The sequence below is a fragment of the Papaver somniferum genome, unplaced genomic scaffold (assembly GCF_003573695.1).
Source record: "Papaver somniferum cultivar HN1 unplaced genomic scaffold, ASM357369v1 unplaced-scaffold_18, whole genome shotgun sequence".
NCBI lineage: Eukaryota > Viridiplantae > Streptophyta > Magnoliopsida > Ranunculales > Papaveraceae > Papaver > Papaver somniferum.
In genome coordinates, this window is record NW_020627707.1 from 2,681,966 (window position 1) to 2,699,946 (window position 17,981).

Sequence of the window (17,981 nt, forward strand, 5' to 3'; positions counted from 1 at the left end):
CTAGTTTTGCAAGAGGTTTTCTTGATAAAGGTATTGGTTTCAAGTCCAAGGGGAGGAAGAAAAGAACCCTAATAGAAGATGATGATCAAAATCCTAATGCATCATGCTACTATGCCTATTCTTATCAGGATGTTGAGAATGAGGATATGGTTTCTGCTGAAGTGGTTCATGATTTTCTTAAATACTTTGAGGTAGCAAAACTGCAACTCGTTGATACTATGAAGGGTCTGGATGTGTTAAGAACTGAGTTGGAAAAGGTTAATTCAGACCTTGTTCTCATGAAGATACATGTTAAAGATCTTCTCAATAAGGATATCTTCTCTGAAGAAGCATTGGACGCTGTCAATCACAATCTCAAAGGACTCAAAACTCGTGGGGGCACCGGAAGTGATCATTGATTTCCATTCATGATTGGTTTCGTTGGTTTAGGAGTTTTTTTATTTTTGCTTGTTGTATTTATTTTGTCTAGGAAACTTCTTATGAGAATTTATTCTTGTGTTTTAAGAAGGATAACTAGGGTTTTGGAATAGCAATTATTGTGATTACATATAGCTATTACCAACGATTTTCATCTTGCAATGTTTTTAGATTTATTTATTTAAATTATAAAGTTTATTTGGAATATGATTTTGCGGTAATCTTTATGGTTTTATATATTGCAACTTGTTATGGGATATGTGTATTTGCGTTCGTGAACTATGATTGTCCCATATATGTCAAAAGTTAAGCCTATTATGTCAATATGCAAATATTGATGAAGATATGATGAACTTTTAATTGCAAAGATTAAGTCTATGATATGTCTTTATGAAAATATCGATGAAAGATAGAATGAATCTTTGAATATTCCGTAGTATTGGTCTTTCCCTGATCCACTTCTATGTGAAAGTACTGTGTGGCTCCGTAAGTTCTCTTATGTTGAGCATTTCCAATTAAATTAATCATGGGTTGTCTTGTGGTTAATTTAGTTGAGTATTTTGGATACAAATTCATGCTTCATGTGATTCGTTACAAAGAAATCCTTCTTTTCTTGTGAAAGTAAGGTCGCTCTTGTTGTTCTTTCGGGAATGACATTTTATGGGGGACAATTCTTAATTGAATTTTTGCTTGATTGCCAAATCTTTGTGGGGAGTGCGAATGTGGAATATTGTAGGAGTTTTTTTGTATCTTTATAAACTCCTTGATGAATACACTAAGTTTCGACTATGTGAAACCATCGAAACAAAGTTTATATGTTCTCTTTTAGTCATGAAGTATCTCTATGAGAATTTCATTATGATCCCATTAGTTTTCGTACCTTTGCCAATTTATATTGAAAAAAATGGGGAGAATTAATGTGTAGTTCACACTACAAATACATATTTTTTACGGATCATTATGTAAGGGAGAGTGGTTTTCATGTGAGATGAAGTATTGACTGAGGGGGAGTGATACATATCACCATAGTATTGTTGTCAAAGTTGTGATACAATTGGACTTTGATGTTGTATAATAATGCTATGACACTGTATAACAATGATTGAAAGCTATTGTTTTCTCATTGTTATAGCTACGGATTTTCAACAACTATGATGCTGAATTGAACACATTCAGAATCACTGGAGTACTTGGAAGTGACGAAGATTTCGAGTAATGTTGAAGAACCAAGGAGATCAAGCATTTGGATGAGAAGCTACAAAGTTTATTTATTTTTTAATCCATATGTATTGATATTTTTGTCATTAAAATTGACAAAGGAGGAGATTGTTAGAGCATATCTCGGTCGAACTCGCAAGCGTTGGTATCTCAAGCTTGTTGTCAAGTTTAGTTGCCAAAACTATAAGTCTTGATTTCTAGTTTACTTATAGTTAAGTCTCGGATTAAGATATAAAGTGTAGTTGAGCATTAGACTTCACGACATTCATCGATTAAAGACTAAGAACTACTAAGAGGAGCTTGTGGAACTTCATCAACAAAAGGTATGTGGAGACTTAAACTCATCTATCACTCAAAAGTCTATCTACTCTATCTCCTATTCGAGACAAAAGTCGTATAGCTATATAAAATTCAATTATACACATTTGATATTTCGAGCTGAGTTTAACTCGCTTACATATTTCTCGAAATATGTGTTGGTAAGCATTCGCTTTAACCAAGTTCATCTTATTAACTTGACGGAAGTCAAAAGAGGATCATGTGAAAATCGCCTTATAACATCTTACATGATTTTTGTGAGACAGTCATTTGATGTAGACTCGGGATGTTTCGTATTGATCATTCGATCACTTGAAAATTGCTTCGAAGCTAATAGTTTGTGTGAGACAGCTATTGTCGTCTTCTAAGAATGTTTTAATTATTGAAATGGGAGTTTAGAACACTTAACCATAATTGGATTATAAGAACAGTATGCGTACTTTCATATGTGTTAATCCAAGACCGGAATGTAGTATGCATACCCGTATGAGTATTAGCGAGATCGGGTAAAGTCCGGGAGCTAGAGTATGCGTACCTGTACGCGTACTGGCGAAGTCAGTTGCATTCCAGGTAGTATAGTATGCGTGCCTGTACGTGTACTAGATTCAACTAAAGCTTGGAAGTGTACGACAGTATGCGTACCCGTTTGCATACTGGCGAACACAGTCCAAGTACGACTACTTAGTATGTGTACTCGTTTGCATACTTGAGTAGGTTATGTTCTAAAATCGGTTTTTTCATGAACTAATACATTTATATAATAAGGAATGCAATTTTTTTCAAACCGTGACTATAATGTTCATGAATTGATTCGAGTGAATCAAAATCTATTTTGCTTCAATTGTGTCTTGTATACTTCTATGAGAATATAAACAATTGAACAACTCTAGAACTAGTTTCATTTGATTCATTTGAACTAGTTATGGTTAAGATGAATAAGGTTGATATGAAAGTGTTCATATGGCTAACTTCAATTAAATATTGTTGAGCCAACAAAGGTGTACACGTTTAGGTACGGTTACTCATATATAAATGAAGTTACTTTTCATTTGTGTGTACCAAGCTAAGTTCGATCTAACGGTTGAAAGATATTAGCTTGAGCCTAATCAGGTTTTCACCTAACGGTGAATATTGAATGCTTTGTTACCAAGCTAACATTGATTGCAAACCCTGATTTGAAGACTATGTAAAGGAGATATCTTGCAACTGGGAAACCTAATCCCCTCACCTTTTGCGTGATACTAGTTGCGACTAGAGTCGATTCTCCTTTAACCTTAGGTTTTTCTAAAACCCAGTAGGTTAACGACTTGAAGACTTCGTTGGGATTGTGAAGCCAGACCCACTATTTTTCCTGTAGTTGCATGTTCTAATCTTTCTGTTTTCTATCGTGATTGAGTACTATCTTCTCTAAGATTTGCTCGAGATTTAATCTCCGATAGGCAAGATAAAAAGTAGTCACAAACATCGTCGTCTCATCGTTTGTGATTCCATAATATCTGGTAGCTCTACCATTCGATTAAGATTATTATGAGATGATTGATATTTCTAGGCTGTTCTTAGGGAGTATAAGTCTGGTATATCAATTGGTTCATGTTCACCTTGATTTATCAAAAGACGGAACAAAACTCATAAGTATATCTGTGGGAGACAGATTTATCTATTCAATAGACTTTTCTGTGTGAGACAGATTGGTTTATCAAGTCTTCAACTTTGGGTCGTAGCAACTCTTATTTGTGGATGAGATCAGCTAAGGGAATCAAGTGCGCAGAATCCGGCGTGGTTCTAGAGGCGTAAGGAACGCGATTGTACCTTGATCAGTGTTAGGGGCTCATCTACATTCCAGTCTGAAGTTAAATTGGAGTAGGCTAGTGTCTGTAGCGGCTTAATATAGTGTGGTGTTCAAATCTGGACTAGGTCCCAGAGTTTTTCTGCATTTGCGGTTTCCTCGTTAACAAAACTTCTGGTGTCTGTGTTATTTCTTTTCCGCATTATATTTTCTATATAGTTGAAATATCATAGGTTGTGCGTAAGTTCAATCAATTGTGAATCAAAACTTTGGTTGTTGATAAAATTTATTGACACTTGGACATTGGTTTTTGATACCGTCCAAGTTATTTCTTATATTCAATCGGACTCGCAAATTCCTATTTGTTTGATTGCAGATTGAATTGAGAAATTGAGATATAACTCTTTGATATACTTTTCTTAAGATTGAGTCTGACTGTCTAGTTTATTCTCTTGAAAGTATATTGGATTTAGTCCATACAAATTGCTAAGCGAAATATGGGGTGTTTTTGTTAGACCCATTCTTTTTCGATATTGATATACCATGGTTTGCCAGTATTGTTAGAATGATTTATAAGTTAATAGATATATCTGTTTCAATAGTGGGACACGAATCGAGGAAACTCGTGTAACTTATCGGAATGAACCAAATAAGCGGATTGACAGGGCACAAACTAAGGTAACTTGTGAAACTTATCAGAATGTCCCCGATAAGCGGATTGGTAGGGCAGGAACTGAGAAAACTCGTGTAACTTATTAATATTATGAACTTATGAGTATAAAATTGAATTGGTTGGTTTTTTGGAAACATTATCATGCATTTAAATATATACTAGGTGATTTGCTGAAAAGGATATTGTTATCATGAGCTTCTTTAATGAAAATATATATATATATATATAAGTAAATCCTTGAAGTTGTGTAGTATTCTGTTGTTGTATCTTCTCTTTGATTGATCGATAATTTCTTTGCACCTTTTCAAAATGTCATGTATTCTACTGACATGACATCTCATCCCAATTGACATTTTTGCAGATTTCATGGGAGTTGGAAGTGGAAGCTAGAAATGAGGAGCTTAGTGATTGCATTGATTCCCTGTAATTATTTGAAGTGTAAAATGATATCAAATATTTCATTGATAATATTGATACAGATAAATTTAAGATTAAGAAACGATTATTGTCTGTATTGATTCATCATAATATGTTAATTTGATTTAAATAAAAATAAATATTTAAGTCTCGTTTCGACCGTAGTGCCTTGAGTTCGGATCTCCATAGGGGTATGACCTTGTTTCGGAACTCGGGTGTTACAAGTATACTCAAAAAGAGAATTTAGTTATTTTAGAGCTTATGTTTTTCATACAAGATAAAAAAATCTACGTTATAATAATTAAGCTGTGTCTATTTTGGGTTTTTGGTAGAACATTCTTGAAATGCTCGCCGAAAAAATGGGAATCTGAGAATGCACGATGTTCAGGGATTCTCGTGCCGTTTTCAATAAATTAATTAAGGAATCATGCAACTTGCATCTCAGGTAATGCACACTAACCGTAGTAGATTGAACGGTGAAAGTGTCGATGAAGTGGTACAAAAATGCTAGTGACATGGCAACTATCTACCGGTAAAACTTTCGTCTACGAAGCTTGTTTCAACATCATTAGAGAGCTTTACAAATTCAATCCCTTCTGCTGCCAAGATGCTTAACTAGCTGAATGCTAAATGATAACGTTAATTAACGAGTTTCATTTGTTTTATGCTTTAACCCAATATAGTTTCTTTAATCCAATGTAGTTTGCTTTAAAAAAAGTTCAAATTAATAAGGTATGATAGTAAATTGATGATGCAAATACAAAGACACTTTCGTTGATTAAACATAGAAAAACGTAACACTAAACCAAAACATAAAACGTCAGTGAATCAATTCATACACTTAATCGATCCACTTCCACACAAAACAAAAAACACATTGGATATTTGTAAAAGCGCTTTCCGTATGTGTCTTTTTCTGTGGAATTGTACATGTGCATATAAGCGTTACAACAACGGTTGAGCATCCAATAATTATATGTGGATAATGCTTTTAAATGTAACCAAGTTTAAGTGTAAGTCTAAATGTAATAAGCACGGATTAATTAAAAGGTGGATGTCTAATTTTTAACTTCTAAAATTTCCGAATTAGTTAATACTACTGCTTTATTTTTTTATAAGATATAAACTTAGACAACAAAAACTTAAAAAAAGACTTCAATAAAAATCTCGAACAACCTTTGGGCTCCTGATTATCTTCAATTGACGTAAATTGCATTCAATGGTGCTCTTGAATAATTTTTCCTTGGATTTTAAAACTTCGGTTGTTAACTTCCAAAACTTGAGATCTTCTTTGCCTTTTAGTAGCAAATTTTCCTGGGTGAACTTCCAAAACTTGCACATTTTTTTTCCTTTTAGATTTTTTTTTTTTTTTTTTTTGAAAACTAGCATATTATATCTTATCAATAACAACTTCGAGTTTGGTTTCAGAGAAAACTAAAGATCCAATTTGAGACACTTCAATTGAAAATTTTAAGAACTATAATAAAAATCAGAAGAGATATTGGTAGAGAAAATTTCAAGAGGATCGTGAATTTTTGGTGTGAGTTGAGTGTTTTAAAGTGAATGTTGTTTGAGGTAAATATGTAGCCGTTTTTTTTTATTATTGAAAAATTAGTCGTTGGCGTATGGTCTTTGACCGCCAGTGACACATGTTCAACCGTCCTTGGCATAGGTCTAGTCGCTGGCATCCTAAGTCCAACATGCGGTGTAACCATCGCCCCGTGCTTTTCGTACTGCGAACAATCACATGATACCATAGTGAAAAATCCATTTAGCCCATCCACTTGTCTAGATAGACTTTTTAGTTGATATATTCCCATAGGAATTTCCTTAACTAACTATTTTTCAATATTCACATTATATCAATCGATGTGCAGTGAAATCATTCAACTACCAAATTTAAGGTTATGAATGGGAGTGATATTGACCAACCACGATCAATATTTTTCATTAATACACTTGAAGATTCATAAATGAATAATTTTTTGAATGGTAAATATTATCATCGTTTCTCATCAAAAGATACAATTGATGATGAGCCAAGTGAAGAATCAATACATGGAATACTCAGATATATGTGTTAGTTAAGTCAAAATTCAAGTTTTCAGCAATTGGTGTTGGTGGAGATCTCCTTTTACAGTAGAGATTCAGATGTTTTTAAATTTGACTTATCCGAAACTCAAATTAAAATAATCTGGTTGTTTTTTCGAGTTTAAACTTAGATTTAATGTAATCATTAAATTATCTGAATTTAAACTTAAATGACTCTTGTGATTAGTTAACGAGATATACCTCTCGTATGAACCCAACATTATGTTACAAATTTTTAAGGAGCATTTTTTGGTTCAGACTTATTAAAAATAACAAATAACTAGCTTGTTGCTGTAATTTTACAACATGATCGTTTCAAGGAACTTTATTTGGGAATGAACCCAATTCCTTGATCCGAACGGGGAAATTGTATTCTATGTAATTAAGAATTTTAATTCCTATGAATCCAATTCCCTCCAAATTAATAGATTTTCATTGCATTAGTCCAATAGTGCAATGAAATTGGATTCCGGAGTAAAAACAAAGGTAACTGAATTACCTCAACCTAACATGAATTTTTAGGATGTAAATCAAATTCCTTGGAATCCAATTACAAGAATTGGATTACCCCATAATTGAATTCTTAGGTTTCTAATTCTCCCAACCAATGTAATACAGAGTCATTTGTGATTTACATTCTTCAATCCTTATTTGTTAGAATATGTCTATTATTTACTATATCTTTGAACATGTTTTAATAACATTGGATGACATGTGTAGATTAATTATTTATTGAGACGATGTTCTGGATCTCGATCCTCAGGATGAATGACACCCTGATGGTTTTCAAACTTCGGATGAAAAATATTATGATTATTGTCAACACTATCACGCGTCTAATACCTCGATATTCGGTAGTGGTTGGCTGAATGAAATATAAGTAATGATTTGTCTTTCCTTACACCGAGGCCTTTTCAGCACAATTGGCTCCAGAGTTGGTAGAAAACTCTGTAGTTAAGCGTGCTCGGTCGGGAGTAATCCAGGGATGGGTGACCATCCGGGAAGTTTCTACTGGATTACCGCAGCGATGCCCGTTGAAAACCCCACACTGCCGGATAACCGCAGTGGCTAAGTGGGGAAAGTATCGGTGGAGGGATGGGTCATTACAAATGGTATCAGAGCCGACGACGGTTCACCGACCGAGGGTGGAAAGGACAGTATCGGTGGGGGGATGGGTCATTACAAATGGTATCAGAGCCGACGACGGTTCACCGGCCGAGGGTGGGAAGGTACGTTGGACGGGGTTTGTCCAGGTGCTTCTCATGAGGGGCAGGGAACGTCGAAGATCTGGGCTTGAGTATATATTTAGCAGTCGAGGACGGCTCCAATTTAAGGTGGTGGTATTGTAATACCCCGATATTCGGAAGTGGTTGGCCGAATGGAATATAAGTAATTTGTCCTTTCCTAACACCGAGGCCTTTTCAGCACAATTGACTTCAGAGTTGGCAGACAACTCTACAGTTAAGCGTGCTCGGGAGGGAGTAATCCAGGGATGGGTGACCATCCGGGAAGTTTCTGCTGGATTACCGCAGCGATGCCCGTTGAAAACCCCACACTGCCGGATATCCGCAGTGGCTAACCGTCAACTTTGTGGTATTGTAATACCCCGATATTTGGAAGTGGTTGGCCGAATGGAATATAAGTAATGATTTTTCCTTTCCTAACACCGAGGCATTTTCAACACAATTGACTCAAGAGTTGGCAGAAAACTCTGCAGTTAAGCGTGCTCGGGCGGGAGTAATCCAGGGATGGGTGACCATCTGGGAAGTTTTTGCTGGATTACCGCAGCGATACCCTCTGAAAACCCCACACTGCCGCATATCCGTAGTGGCTAAGTGTGGACACTATCGGTAGAAGGACGGGTCATTACAAATGGTATCAGAGCCAACGACGGGTCACTTGCCGAGGGTGGGAAGGTACGCTGGACGGGGTTGGTCCAGGTGCTTCTCTCATGAGGGGCAGGGAACGTCGGAGATCTGGTCTTGGAAATATATTCTGGAGCCGAGGACGGCTCCAATTTAAGGTGGTGGTATTCTAATACCCCGATATCGGTAGTGGTTGGCTGAATGAAATATAAGTAATGGTTTGTCTTTCCTTACACTGAGGCCTTTTCAGCATAATTGGTTCCAGAGTTGGTAGAAAACTCTGCGGTTAAGCGTGGTCGGCGGGAGTAATCCAGGGATGGGTGACCATCCGGGATGTTTCTACTGGATTACCGCAGCGATGCCCGTTGAAATTCCCACACTGCCGGATAACCGCAGTGACTAAGTAGGGACATTATCGGTGGAGGGATGAGTCATTACAACGCGTCACGCCTATCAAGTAAGTTTTGTTTATGTTTATTTTTAATAATGTTTATAAATATCTTGCTTTGTGATGTTTAGACATTCGAGGACAAATAACAACTATGGAATGGGTTGTAGAAACTGGTAGAGTAGTATTGTTTGTGTAAAAACACATCTTACGGAAACCCCCACGTTGTTGATGATTTTGTTTGCAATCTCTTTCTTCTAATGAACAAAGTTATAGGGGTATATATATATATATATATAACCTCAATTCTTAGGTTGGCTAGAGTTTTTTTCACAAGGGATGCATTTATAAAAGATTGCATACATTTTGGCGTCTGATACTCTATATTTATATAATCTTGTATTTGGTGAGATAAACTCGCATTTCAAGCTAATTGTTGTCTCTTGATTACTTATCCAACAAGTAATCCAGAATGTGCCAAAACCTTCCTCTATGGTGACTTAGCGAGGAAGTATTCCATAAATTTGTAGAATTTTCTTTTAGGTTTGTAGAATTACACCGATGAAAAAAAAAAAATCAATGAAGGTGGAATGGTCGAAATGGACCAAGTGGATGGTCAGAAGAATTAAGCCGACGAAAAATTGACGAAAAGGATTAAGTCGAGAAAAAGACGCAAATTTGCAATCCAAGAAAAACGGTGCAAATGGGTAAGCTAAAAAGAAAAAGAAGGCGGAAACATCTAAAGATACAATAGAATGGGGTGGAAAAATCCATACTCAGATATATCTGTTCATGGTGGGTGGGGAGGAAATGTGACGACGTGTCTACAAATTAATGATGTGGCAAAGGTGACGTGTCAGGACGACCATCCATTTTCGCCGATGTTACATGCTGACTAGGTGGGGACTGTTGACCTGGTATGCTAACTAGAAAATAACTTTTATCGTATCACTGATTAATATGCATAGTTGCTGACATGACACTAATGACTGGTCCAAGTGATGACATGGCACCAACTGCTACTAAGGTGGTACAGTTGGTTGTTGTCATGTCATATATTGGCGTTGACATATCATGATGAATGGGCGCATGATTAGTATTTCATGTTGTATTTGAATTTGCGAACCTGACTGCCTATAAAACGTTTGAAATGCATATAATTAGCCAATATTTGGTGCCAAAATATTAGGGTACTAGCATCGCGCGCTCTTAATACACAATTTATCGTCCGTTAATAAGTTTGGGTTTCCTTTAGTGATGTCTTTTGTCAACTAGACTTTTTATATGAGGTTCCACACAAGTTTCCCCCAAGTGTGATGTTAGGAGTGCTAGAGCATTGCTCGGTCGAACTCACAAGTGTTGCTATATCAAGCTTGTTGTCAAATTTAGCTGTCAAAACTATATCTTGATTTCTAGTCTACAATTAGTTAAGTCTCGGTCTAGGATAGAGGTAGTTGAGAAAAGAGCCAGACATCATTTGCGTTCTACCGTTTGAAGGCGAAGATCAACCGAAGCTTTTGGAGAACTTCATCAGCAAAAGGTAAGTGAATACTGAACCACCTATTTCTAAAGTTATATTCACTTTTCTATCCTTGAGACAATTGTCGCATAAATAATTAGACTATCTTGTAGACAAGAATTTCGAGTCGAGAACTAATTATTTAGTTTAAGAATTTCTGGAAATATAATGACTAAGCTTAATGAACATTTTTTTTATACTTGATCAAATTACGGTGGAGAAAAATTTATTGTTTGGATTCAAATCATGATTCAAATTTATCATTCGAAAATAGCCTGGAACAGTGATATGTGTCACTGATGTTATTCAAGAATTTTTCGAATTGATTTAGAGAAATGTATGAATACTATATTTGGAATAAAAGACAGTGTTATCAGTCTTACAAACTGAGACAACTGTTATATGTCTGAAGTCGTATTACATGCATTCGTACACGTAGCGGATTAGCTATATATCGATTTTCAGATTTGTGTGATATACATATTTGTATGTAAATTATGTAAAAATTTGTTTGTTTCGTGATGCGGATAGGTATGCATATTCGTATGCAAACCATTTTGGAACCGTGGTAAGGGAACCAGGTTAAAATAATCAAAGCGGTATGCGAGCCAAAACAGTTCTATGTTCTAGAACCAGTTTAGTACCCAAACTGATACGTGAACTGAAAAAGCTATGTGAACTCCAGAACCGGTTAAAAAGTCTTAAGTTTGCAAACCGGTTCGTGAACTGAAAAAGTTATGTCAACTCGGGAACTTTGAGTTGCACCTAAGTTTGCAAACCGGTGCTTGAACTGCAAAAGTTTTGTCAACTACGGAACTCGCTTATTGCTTATAAGTTTGCAAACCGATCCGCGTACTGTGACTCAGCCGATTCACGAACGATTCAAGTAATTGTACTTTGTACACTTACAAACTATGTCGATTATGGTTCAAGTGTAATTAAATTATTTCTATGAAGTGATTTGCAATTGATCAATTATCTAATTAACACTAGACTCATTTGATCGCATGATTGTGACTCAATATTAATGTCTTAGTGAACATGAAAATGAGTGTTAAGTTTTTAAAGTTCAAATCGGCTAGTTTCGGCTAACCATGTTGGACATAGCCTTTATACACGGTTCGGTTATGGTTCTACATAAACATAGTGTATATCTTTTTTATGTGATTAAGATTCAAAGCTTTCATCTAACGATGAATAATGTTTTTTTGGTTCCAAAGCTATCTTAGCTTAAACCTAAAGCAACCTAGACTTTGAAGTCTATATAAGGCGACCTCTTGGCAACTGGGATCTTTGAATCCTGACACTAGTTTTTGGTGTATCCTAGTTGTATTTAGAGTCGTCCTCTCCAGAAACCCTTTTAGGGTTTAGCGACTATAAAGACTTCATTGGTATTCGTGAAGCCAGGTCTAGTTAACTTTTATCTTGATAAATCGAGTATCCTTATCTTGATTGTTTGTAGAGCCTTGCTCCATCGATCAAGATAGATTGTAATCAATAAAGTCTCTTCGTCTCATACTTTGTTGATTCCGCAAGTTTTATACTTGTGAGCTGAATAATAATCTAGGATGCACTTCGGGTTGTATAAGTCCGAATTTTGAGGATATTCAGACTTTCGTCAAGTTGCTATCGATTTCCATCACCTGGATCTTTCGTTTGATCTGATCATCCGTTTAGATTGTATATCAGGAAATCAATCATAGGCTTAATCTGTGGAAGGAAAATTTAGTTTAAAGTCTTCACTTGAGTTGAATAAACTTTTAGTTGGTGTGAGACCGTCTAAGGGAATCAATTTTGCAGAGTCCTACTGGGATTCAAGAGGCGTAAGGAGCGTGACTGTACCTGAATCAGTGGGAGACAGAGTTCGGGCTCCACTACATTCCAGACTGAAGTTAATTGGTAGTAGGCTAGTGTCTATAGCGGCTTAATACAGTTTGGTGTTCAATCTGGACTAGGTCCTGGAGTTTTTCTGCATTTGCGGTTTCCTCGTTAACAAAATTTCTGGTGTCTGTGTTGTTTCTTTTTCTGCATTATACTATTTATCTTTATAATTGAAATATCACAGGTTGTGCGTTGATCAATCACAATAGCTAGGTCCAACCTTGTTTGTTGGATAAGACTTGATTGATCCTTGGATATAGATAGGTATTTGGTACCGTCCAAAAACTCTCTTTGTAGTTAGGTTCATGGATTCAGTTCTGTAAACGTTCTAACAAAAAGAGAGGGAGAGATATAACTCTAGACACTTTCCTTGATTGACTTTTTACTCTCGGAGATGTGTTGAGTTTGTCCATTCAGATTGCATACGTAAAATTTGGTGATGTATTTTGGTAACCCCAGTGTTTTCAGGGAGTGTTTCTCAGATCACCCTCAAGGTATTTGTTGTTTATAATATGTGTCTCGCCCTCAGGTAATAATTACCACGGCTAAAGTCATATTTACGTAAATCGCCCCCCAACAAGTAGTGAGTGTCATGTTGTTTAGTGCTCACGCAAGGATACACTTCCTTACTAGGATTCTTTTTTTTTGCTCAATAATAATGATTTTATTAATAACAAAAAGGTTTACAGAAAACAACTAACAGAAGAGAAACAGAAATAAAAAACCAGGCCTTTATGTACTTACACTCAAAGATTAATAAAATCTAAAATACGGAAGGAAAGAAATTTCAATTTTATTAATGAAGTCAGGCTTGCCTGTGTATATTATGTATTCCCCATTATTCAATCCAGCACCCTTTTTGACTAAAGAATCAGCAGAGAAATTGATTTCTATGAAACTATGAATGAAAGACCATTGTAGCTTGCTGCTTATTTTATTCTATCTAGAAATTGCCAACCAAGGTAGTTTATTATTCTGAAATGCAGAAATGGCAACCTTGGAATCTGTTCTGAAACACACTTTCAAAAAATTATTATTTATAACCTATTCACCAGCACACAATACTGCCATAATCTCAGCTAAGAAATTTTTTGCAACCCCCATGCCACCAGAAGTTGCAACCACTACATCTCCTTTCCAGTTTCTGCCAATAAAGCCAAAACCTGCAAATTCCAGGATTACCTTTTGAAGCTCCATAACAGCAGATGAGCAAGCAATCCTCTTCTGAGGAAGGTGAAAATATATCTCTTTTAATCTACATCTCTTTTATTTGGGTTTTCTCTTTTAAGACCAGCACACAATATTGGGTTTCGCTCATACATGGTATGAAGATTAAGGCTTTTTTGCTGTCACAAATTCATGTTATGATGCCAGTCCCACTATTCAAAATGCGCGCAGAATTGAGATGTGTGCATCCCTACATGCCAAAGCATGTAAAAATAGACGCCACATTATTGACGTCACATATGTTGGAAACATGCTTGATGTATGGTAAGATTGCCTTAATTGCGCATATACCTAATATACCGTGTTACTAGAGATTTTGCATCTTATGTGACTGACTACAAAATCGGGTTGTATAGCATTTGCCATGCTAAACTGACCGCGAATTCGAGTTCTCCACCATAACTCGGAAAATTCAACACGAACAACTTTAGTAATATATAACTACCAAAATAAAGTTGAATGATATTTGTTAACATGAATGACAAGATAAATCACCACTTCCCAGCAACACTTGCCTCGTTAAAACCTTGCGAAGAAAACTTGCTAGGATAAAATTAGAACAAAGGAACAGGAAAGTGAGACTTTAATGAAATAACAATTCTTATTAATGAAAAAATTTCTTCAAGTGGAACAAGTTCAAAGGCTTGTATATTATGTAATGTTCAATCTCGTATAATCTTCTTAGGCAGTGGGAACTGGAAAACACAGGTCTATCTTTTATAGTTTTATGTATGGACCCTCCTATTTTCCTTCAATTAATTCCCATCATTGTGTTATATATTGTTGTTGCATGAATTTTCTTCAGCACATGCTCCCCTGGTCAACACAAATGCATGTTCCTTCATCTTACGGTCGTAGCTCAGTTTGATTTCCTGATCGTATCGTACCAATTGCTGCTAGGCTTCTTCTCCTTGATCTTCCAAGAGCTTTTTATCCAAAGCCAATACTTTTTCATTATTTCCTAACCCGACTGGACGAGTATCGATTGTACTCAAGTGCATGTCAATGAGTATGACAACCTCTGCTTCATATGCCAGTGCAAAGGGGGAAAATCCGGTTGATTTTTTCGGGGTCGTTTGGTAAGACTATAAGACTCCTAAAAAATACGGGCAGTGTTTAAATTGGATGTTGGAACCACAATATCCACCCTGTAGTTAACGTCAAACATTTTTCGGGTCAGGTACTCAGATTCCACAAACTATTATTCAACCTAATAATAAATATTCAACCAGATATAGCTGAAGCTCACAACAATTGTGTTTTTTAGAGATAAGGACCTAAGGTGTTGTTATAGACACTCTCTAAGGTACAAAATTACACTGCTATCGGGTTTACCAATTTACTTGAAGATATACCATTTTGTGGGTGAAAAATATGTTATCCTTTATGAAACTTAGACTACCGAACCAACAACTTTTGGAGTAATAGTTTAAACAACCTGGCTAAATTGGGCCTATGCCACTTAATTGGGGCCTATAGTTACATGACAAAATAAGGTCATGAAGAAGTAATTCATAGAAACCCCTTAAACAACTATTTTTTTAATGGCTAATTTACTCCTGATTAGTTAGTGTTAATTCGGGTGGTTAGTGGTAAAATATAGTGTTAGATGTGAAATTAACTTGTGTTAATTAATCATCTGAACATGAAAAAATTTGAAATTTTGAAATTTTTTGAAGAACACCAACTCAGAATCGGTATATGTTATCAAAAACATATACCGATTGTAACCTCAAAAACATACAGATATTTTTTGAAACTAGCTTCTACCCAGAATCGGTTTATATGGACATGAAAATCAACCGATTATCCATAATCGGTTTATATTGGCATGAACGTAAAACGATTGTGGGTAAGTTTTCTCTTTTTTATTTGTGAATTATGTGTTGTTAAACATCAAATAAAATTAAAATTCATTATATACCCGAGTTAATGGAATGAAATCGAGTATGATTTCATACTCATTTTATGATCGATTATTAATTGAAAAAAAATGGGTTAACCAGAATCGGCTTACACGATACATATGTAAAAATCGATTCCTGACATTGCACAACATGAATCGATTTATTAGAATGCTCATGTAATCCAATTCTAACAAAAGAAAAATATACGGAAAAATTGAGAACAACAATCGGTTTACTCGACACACATATAAAATCCGATTCTAACATTATACATCAACAATCGATTTTTATAAGTGCTAATGTAATCCGATTCTGATTCAAATTTCTCGAACCTGAAAACATATCAAGGACAATCGGTCTTTGTAGGCATGAACATAAGCCGTTTCTATTTGCAATCGGATCACATATACATTAACGTTAATCGATTCTGATAAACCAGGAAAAATTTGATTTCAAAATTTTCAATTTTTGAGCAATTTTATGTTACTAAAACCTAGTTTATAAGATTGGGTTGAGAAGAAAAGAAGAAGAAACAGTTGAAGCGGAGATGGAAATGAATTTGATTTTGATTTTAGTTTTATGATTTTAATTTTTAAATTTTATGATCTGTTTAAAAATTTTATTTTTTGTTATGTACGTACGCAAACTAATCAAGTAACCTTCGAATTAATCCACAAAATTAATACAAACGCAATCTGTACAATTAGCTACCATCCACCTAGTTGTTTATTTGTCATTCTGAGTTCTGACCGGATACTTACCAACGGGAAGTGTCCATGTAAAAGTGTTTTGTAGTCCTTTTCTCTGCTTATCAAAAAATTTATAAATTTATTCCCCTATTAACAATCTTGCTAAACTTTTACTTTAATTTAAATCGGTGAATGCACCACTTCCCACCCACTTTCCATGACTCACATCAAAAAGGTTATGATTTGCGATTTTAGACCTAGAACAACAAACAAGATAGCTGATACTCTAGCCAAAGAGGCTAAGAATTTTAGAACTGATTTTGAATGGAACAACAATCCTCCTTCTTGTATTCTCGGTAGTTGACAATCCACTCCATGTAGTATTGATATCCGAGACTCCTCGTGCGTGATTTGACAACTCACAACCTCCAAATCCAAAATATTTGCATGATGTACCCCTTAAAATATAATTGATGCCATTTAAAAAGTTCGTTTCCTCTTCCCGGAATAAGAATGGAGACAAAGTGAAAATCCTAACAACTAGAAAAGCTTTTTCTATTGTAGGAATTACCAATAGGTACCATTATAGTGTTCTTAGTTAGTGGCAGGTCCACCCATTAAAGCCCAGTAATCAGAGGTCCATAATTAAAAGAAAACATGAAAATGGACCAATTTTTTTAAACCCAGGTCCTGCACACGTGCGAGATCAGGTATACGTAATATGAAAATACCACAAATAACCTTTCCTATTTAATATGTTAAAAGAGGGAGAAATATTATTCACATTTCATATTAATTTTCTTCTTCTCTTTCCTCTCACCATTGTTGCAGATGAAGATGAAGATCTGTCTTTATTCTTTCTCGTTTCTACCGAATCAGATGATGAAGATTTTTCTATTGTAATGTTTCTTTTAAGGTTTTGGCGATCTAATCATTGTTGTGCTTGATTATGTTTTCGATCTCCATGGTTGATTTGTCGACTATATATTAGATCTAGATGAATAATCACATTTTTTGTTCATTTCGTTGCTAGATTCGATTATGCCACTTCCATTTTAGATGTTTTAGACGTGTTTCAGTTCTTTTTTATATATGAAGCAACAATACGTATATCCCGTGCTGATAGAAACTTAGTTTATTTTTGAGAAGAAGAAGAAGATGCATCGTTATGATTTACGACGAGAAGATTGTTTGTGTTTCCAGGTATGTATATTAACAATGATTTTCGGTTTCCATTCTATTTTTTTCATAGATCCGTTACTAGTTTTTCACATGCAGCTGAAGTTTAGATTATGAATCAGCAGTACATATATGATGTACTGAAAAATTATGCTTTAATTTTGTTATTTTTGTAGTTTTTGATATTTTTCTTCTTCGATCTAGAAGTATATATATGGAATATTGAAGAAAAAAAAGTGTTTCGATTCTGGTTTTTAGAGATTCATTACTTGGTTTTCACATGCAACTGATTTTAGTTTCATTTTGGTTGTTTTTGATATGCTTTTAAGTTGTTTTTGTGTATTAATCATCGGTACGTATATGATATACTGGTGGATTTTGATGGAACAAGTTCAGATCTAAATAA